This window comes from Oryzias latipes, chromosome 11 (assembly GCF_002234675.1).
Source record: "Oryzias latipes chromosome 11, ASM223467v1".
Taxonomy (NCBI): domain Eukaryota; kingdom Metazoa; phylum Chordata; class Actinopteri; order Beloniformes; family Adrianichthyidae; genus Oryzias; species Oryzias latipes.
Window position 1 is genome coordinate 11,957,595 of NC_019869.2, and position 7,053 is coordinate 11,964,647.

Consider the following 7,053-nt stretch of genomic DNA (forward strand, 5'->3'; position numbering starts at 1 on the left):
AGTCAAGTCAAAATCCACAAACTCGACCAAGACAAAAGTCCCCCCTGAAAGTTTCAAAACTCCAAAGCCACAGCCTTCAGAACAAAAATCAGAACCTCATCCAAGAAATCGTCCAAAGCCCTGGTACTGCTTCAGATGTGGGGAGGACGGGCACATCAAGCCCCAGTGTGAAAATGAGCCAAACTCTCCCCTAGTTGCTGAAAAAAGGAAACTCTTAAGAGATAAGCAGATGGCATGGGACAAAGTGAATGGACAAGAAACTACTTTTTTAAACTAAAGAGGGCTCCAGTTGTGGGACAAATTGGAGCTGAGCCAAAGACAAAGAGTCCCAAGAAAAAGAAACGCGTCTTGAACTTCCACACACAAGCTGAAATGTCAATTTCTCTTCCAAAAGGTCTTGTTGGAGCGAAGTGCACTGCCCAAGTAGCCATTGACGATCATGTGTGCAGCTGTCTATTAGACACGGGCTCGCAAGTAACGACGATCTCCCAATCCTTCTACGAAGAAAAACTGTCTCACTTACCTGTCCACAGCTTAAACGACCTGCTGGAGGTTGAAGGAGCGAACGGCCAGAATGTCCCCTACCTTGGCTTTATCGAAACTGCCATCACGTTCCCCAAGAGTTCATTGGGTGCGGACATTGAAGTGCCAACACTAGCCTTGATCGTTCCCAACTTAAGCTTCAACTCACCTTCGCTGCTGATAGGTACTAACACCTTGGACATCTTGTATGAGCAGTACGGATTGGTTGTAGATTCCAAAGAAAAACATTCAGTTCCATATGGGTACAAAGTCGTTCTCAAAACACTTGCAACCAGAAAAAAACACTCCGTTAATTCAGGCTTGGGTGAAGTCAGACTCCACAGTACTGATTGTGAAACTATTGGAGCTGGACAAACAAAAGTTTTGGAAGGATCGATAACTCGCAGAGTACCAGAAACTGGAAAATGGGTGACTGTTGAGGCGCCAACAACCACCTCCTTACCTGGTGGCCTTCTTGTCGAAGAAGGGTTAGCAACCCTCCCATCCAAGTTCCCTCGCTGCATACCAGTCATCCTCAAGAACGAATCTGATCATGCCATCACACTCACCCCAAAGACAATCATCGCAGAGATTCATGCCATCCAAAGTGTCCAGCCTGCAAACAATAAAACAGTGAATCCAAAATCTGAGAACAAGTCAAATCTCCAGTTTGATTTTGGTGATTCCCCCATCTCCAGTGAGTGGAAACAAAGAATAACAGACAAGTTAAACTCAATGCCAGAGGTATTTGCCCAACACGAGCTTGACTTTGGTCGTACTGGAAAAATCAAGCACCACATCACTCTCAGCGACCCTACACCTTTCAAACACAGGGCCAGGCCGATACATCCGCAAGACTTGGAGGCAGTACGCAACCACTTGCAACAGCTCCTCGATGCCGGAGTCATTCGCGAGTCTGAATCTCCCTTTTCGTCCCCGATTGTAGTCGTTCGCAAGAAAAATGGAGATGTCAGATTATGCATTGACTACAGAAAGTTAAATCTGCAGACTGTAAAAGACTCGTACGCCTTACCCAATCTCGAGGAGTCTTTCTCGGCTTAAAGTGGATCACACTGGTTTTCGGTCTTAGACCTAAAATCAGGCTTCTATCAGATAGAAATGGAGGAGGCCCATAAACAGAAAACTGCCTTCGTCTGCCCCCTCGGTTTCTTTGAGTTTAATAGAATGCCTCAAGGAATCACAAATGCCCCCAGCACGTTCCAGAGGCTCATGGAGCGTTGCGTGGGAGAGCTCAACCTGAAACAAGCCCTTGTGTTCCTTGATGACCTAATAGTGTTCTCTTCAACCTTGGAGGAACACGAAGAACGCCTCTTGCAAGTCCTGGGTCGTTTGAAAGAGTATGGTCTAAAGCTGTCGCCACAAAAGTGCAGGTTTTTCCAGAGCTCCGTAAAGTACCTTGGCCACATCATCTCAGAAAAAGGAATTGAGACTGATCCTGAGAAAATCTTGTCACTCAGAACCTGGCCAAAACCAAACACTTTGAAGGAACTGCGGACATTCTTAGGATTCTGTGGATACTATCGCAGATTCATAAAGGATTATTCAAAGATCATGCAACCTCTCAACCAACTCACGAGCGGATATCCACCTCTGCATAAAAAGAGAAGTGCCAAAGCCGGCACAGCCCAATATCATAACCCCAAAGATCCTTTTGGAGCAAGATGGAATGTGGACTGTCAAACAGCATTTGACGAAATCATCGAAAAATTGACAAGTGCCCCAGTGCTCGGGTTTGCCGACCCTACTCTTCCCTTTTCCTTGCACACAGACGCAAGCACTTCAGGGTTGGGGGCAGCCCTCTACCAAACACAAGAAGGTCAGAAACGTGTGATCGCCTTCGCAAGCCGCGGGTTGTCAAAGTGTGAAGCTAAGTACCCTGCACACAAGTTAGAGTTTCTCGCTCTAAAATGGGCAGTTACCGAAAAATTCCAAGATTACCTTTACGGACGCCCTTTCCTTGTGATCACTGACAGCAACCCCTTAACGTACGTCTTGACCACCGCAAAACTTGACGCTACAAGTTACAGATGGTTAGCTGCGCTGTCCACCTTTGACTTCCAACTGCAATACAGGGCAGGAAAACAAAATCAGGACGCGGACGGACTATCCCGACGCCCACATAGCGCACAACCAGACGACATGCTGTCCAAGAAAGAACTGGAAAGAATCCAACAGTTCACACAAAGGCACCTACCTGACACACAGCATTCAAACCTTGTTGACCAGAGCATAATAAAAGCCATCTGTGAAAAGCACTTTGTCCACCAGTCCACAGACGAACTAGCAGAGTCCATCACTGACAATCCTTTGGTTCTGTCTTTTGCTCTCACTCCCCAAGCCGTCCCCCAAAGCTATGAAGAGGAGAACCAGCTTGGTGGTTTGCCAGTCATTCCTCACTTTACAACATCAGACTTGAAAGAAAAACAACATGCTGATACAAGCATCAGAGAAATAGTCAACCAGATAACGTTGGGAGAAAAACCCCCACCAACTGCAAAAAATGAGCTTCCTGAACTTGGCTTGTTGCTAAGAGAGTGGAACAAGACAAGACAAGTACCAGACAAGAAAGTGCACAAACGCAGTATCAACTCGTGCTACCACAAGAGTTGAGACCCCTTGTCCTGAAAAGTTTACACGACGACATGGGACACTTAGGTGTCGAGAGGACATGGGACCTGGTGAGAAAGCGATTCTATTGGCCCAAAATGGCCACAGACATTGAGCTCAAGGTCAAGACTTGCGAACGTTGCACACGTCGCAAAGCCCGACCAGAAAAAGCCGCACCTCTCGTGAACATTGTCGTCACCCGTCCACTAGAGTTGGTGTGCATCGACTTTCTAAGTCTGGAGCCAGATTCGAGCAACACGAAGGATGTGTTAGTGATTACAGACTACTTCACGAAGTATGCGCTCGCCTTGCCAACTCCAAACCAAAAGGCGCGCACAGTTGCTCGATTCCTCTGGGAAAACTTTATCTCTCACTATGGTTTCCCCGAGAGACTTCATAGTGACCAGGGTCCGGACTTCGAGTCTCGCACGATAAAGGAGCTCTGTCAGCTGGCTGGTATTCGAAAAGTCCGAACTACTCCTTACCATCAGAGAGGGAACCCTGTTGAACGGTTCAACAGGACCCTCCTCGGCATGCTTGGCACACTGGAGAATCACAAGAAGACACACTGGCGCGAACATGTCCGACCCTTAGTACATGCTTATAATTGTACAAAGAATGAGGTGACGGGGTTTATCCCATATGAACTAATGTTCGTCCGACAGCCCCGGCTACCCGTCGACCTCGCGTTCGGTCTGCCAGTCGACCATCAGCCAAGTTCCCACTCAGAGTACGTTCGCAACCTCAAGTCAAGCCTCGAATCCAGCTACAAAATAGCAACTGAAATGGCAAAGAAATCGGCCAGTCGCAACAAAGCAAGATTTGATAAATGCATTGTTGAGTCCACCTTGAAGGAAGGCGACAGAGTGCTCGTCAGAAACCTTCGCATGCGAGGCAAGCATAAGTTAGCCGACCGCTGGGAACCTGAAGTTTACATCATTGTGAAACAATCAAACAACCTCCCTGTCTATGTTGTTAAACCAGAGACAAGAGACGGTCCTCAAAGAACCCTTCTTCGTGACCTGTTATTGCCATGCGGTTTCCTTCCTGCTAGCCCAGAGGAAGCAGAACAAATTGTGAAAGACAAACCAAGGCGACCCAAAACACGCCAACAAACAGTGTTGAACAAGGGTCCGATTGTGAAGATTCTGATCCTGGCTATTACTACGATTATCATGATCTAGTAGTGGAAACCAAAAGTCCCTACATCCCACCTGACACAGAGAACCCTGAAACCGCTGTAGGGCAAACGCCAGTGGAAACAACCAAAGCTGCTGAAGCTAAAGAGAGTCAACAACTATCGGATGAGACATACTTACCAAGTGAGACAAACCCACCAGAAGAGTCCTTAACCGAACCTGTAGAAAGAAACTTACCTGAAGAGAATCCAATCGAAACTGACGGAGATATCCAAGTCGATACTTACCCTGAAGAAGAAAACCTACCTCAAGTAGATCCTGAAGAGTCCCCTGAAACAGACAGCCAAACCAAAGACATTTCTGACATGCCCATAGAGATTGTCACTGACACAGACCAGTGCCCAGAAGCCACTGACACTAATGACACCATCACTGATCCCCTAAGACGTTCAAACAGACATAGGGAACCTGCTCAGAGACTGACCTATCCTGAACTAGGTAACCCACTCGTCACTGTAGTCCAGTCTCTATTTCAAAGCTTAGCAGTAGCATTCACTGACTCTTTAAATGCTCCCAAGATGTTAAAGATAGAAACTGTGTGAAACATGTACGAGGACGTGCATGAGAAAAGGAGGGGAGGATGTAACCCCCGTTACAGATACACTCAGTAATAATAGAGCATTTTACAATGATATAAAAAGGTCAATAAATATTAATAAACAACATGATAAAAACAGCTAAAAGTTGTGAGGATAAAAATATAAATAGTAATCACATTAATAGTTTATAGGTTTTATTACTATTTTTGTTTAAAAAGAGAAATTGTTTTTGTTGTCGATAAAGTTTAAAGTTTTTTCAAGAGCCCTCCCCAACCTGTGCGGCGCGTAGCGGAGAGATAGGCCTGTTTAGGGCAGAGACAGCAAGCACGCGCAGCAGAGTAGCCATTAGCTGAAAAACTACGGTGAAAAACTAAAATAACGGTGCAAACCTGTTGTCTAGCCAGACCGGAAGAGGGGTGTGAGCCAAATAAGATTTTATGCCATTACGAGACGAGTTTTGGTGAGTTTTGTTTTGTATTTTGCCTACTTTTGTGGCGTGGGTTTTGCCGTGATGAGGCGAGCCCAGTTGAGACCAATTTAAGTTGTGAAAAGATGACAAAACAGTACTTTTGAGTTATTTATAATTTTCTTTGACACTTCGAAACATGAATGTATTTTATTTGATGTATTTTGGGTATATTTTGTGTGAAAAGAAGCTAATTTTGCAAGTAGAGTTGGATGAATGAAAAAGAAAAAAGAGCAGCCGCCATTTTAAGTTTCTAAAGAGTCACGTAGCCTTCTAGTGCGGCTCCGCTTTCATTTTGGAGTGGTTTTATTTTGCATATGGACTAAAATTATTTTTATGGCCTGTCCTGCAGGCCAGGTTTTTGATTCCCCCCGAGAGTAATTGGGAGACGGTTTCGGACCGGATCGTTCTGGACTTCTCCTGATCCATGGATGGCGAGCCTACCCAGGGAGCACGATAATCCGGACTGCCTGTAGAGCATCACGTGGTCCTTTACTTTTCCTCACTACTACAAAATCTCTGCCAAGGTCGCGGTAGGAGATTGAACACTAACTGTGGATCCAATATACTTTAAAGGAGCACTACCAAAACTGGATACGTCTGCTAACAAACTTTAAAGGATTTTGCTAAGCAATTGGACATTTAGAAAAACAGTTCTTTGTTTGCTTTGCATATTGAATTGTCTTTTGTTTGATATCTGATATTTTGTAACTTTAAAGGATACTTTTGGTGTAAATTTAAAGTGACAAAACTGATTTACAAAAAAGTGAAAAGGGTAAATATAGTGAACTCAAAAGAAAGCTTAAAACTAAATTTAAGTTAAATAAATTTAGTTCTGTAACTAAAATCCCTTTAAACCAAATGACCGGTCATCTTTAAGAAAAATAGATTGAAACTGAAATTAACTTGAACAAAACCTTTTATTTGAACTTTAACAGAAAAAGTAAAGGAAAAAAAACAACATAAAGGGTGTTGAAGAGGTGTCTTAACATTACTTAAGAACCATATTTGTATGTTTATTGTTGTTTGTCAATCATTCAGTAAACTGCCGGCTTTTTCTTTTCCATTCTACCTTTGTATTGACTCTTGGCTCTTTTATTCAATACACACCACTCCGTGCGAACCTATATCTGGTCCAGTAGCTTGACTACCTCTGCCTAATAGCATAGGTGCTACACAAGACACTCCCACAGCATCCAGAGACTTGAGGTGCTCAGGGCGGACTTCATCCACCCCCGGGGCCTTGCCACCGAGGAGCTCGTTGACTACCTCAGTGACTTCAGCCCGGGTAATGGACAGCCCCACCCCAAAATCCTCATTCTCCACTTCTTCAAAAGAAGGCGTGTCAGTGGGATTGAGGAGATCCTCGAAGTACTTCTTCCACCGCCCGACAATGTCCCCAGTCGAAGTCAACAGCTCCCCACCTGCACTGAAAACGGTACCTGTGGAGAACTGCTTTCCCCTCCTGAGTCGTCGGATGGTTTGCCAGAATTTCTTCGAGGCCAACCGATAGTCCTTCTCCATGGCCTCACCGAACTCCTCCCAGGACCGAGTTTTCGCCTCCGCAACAGTCCGGGCCGCAGCTCGCTTAGACTGCCGGTACCTGTCAGCTGCCTCTGGAGTCCCGCAGGCCAGCCAGGCCTGGTAGGACTCCTTCTTCAGCTTGATGGCATCCCTTACTTCCGGTGTCCACCACCGG

General features: G+C 45.4%; 1 long non-coding RNA gene across 1 annotated transcript; it reads left to right on the top strand.

Moving 5' to 3' along the window:
* The first annotated feature begins 5,078 nt into the window (after positions 1-5,078).
* On the top strand, positions 5,079-6,425 carry LOC111948182. Its single transcript, XR_002874121.1, has 2 exons — positions 5,079-5,348; positions 5,707-6,425. It is a non-coding gene; the product is annotated as an uncharacterized LOC111948182 (long non-coding RNA).
* The last annotated feature ends 628 nt before the right edge of the window (positions 6,426-7,053 follow it).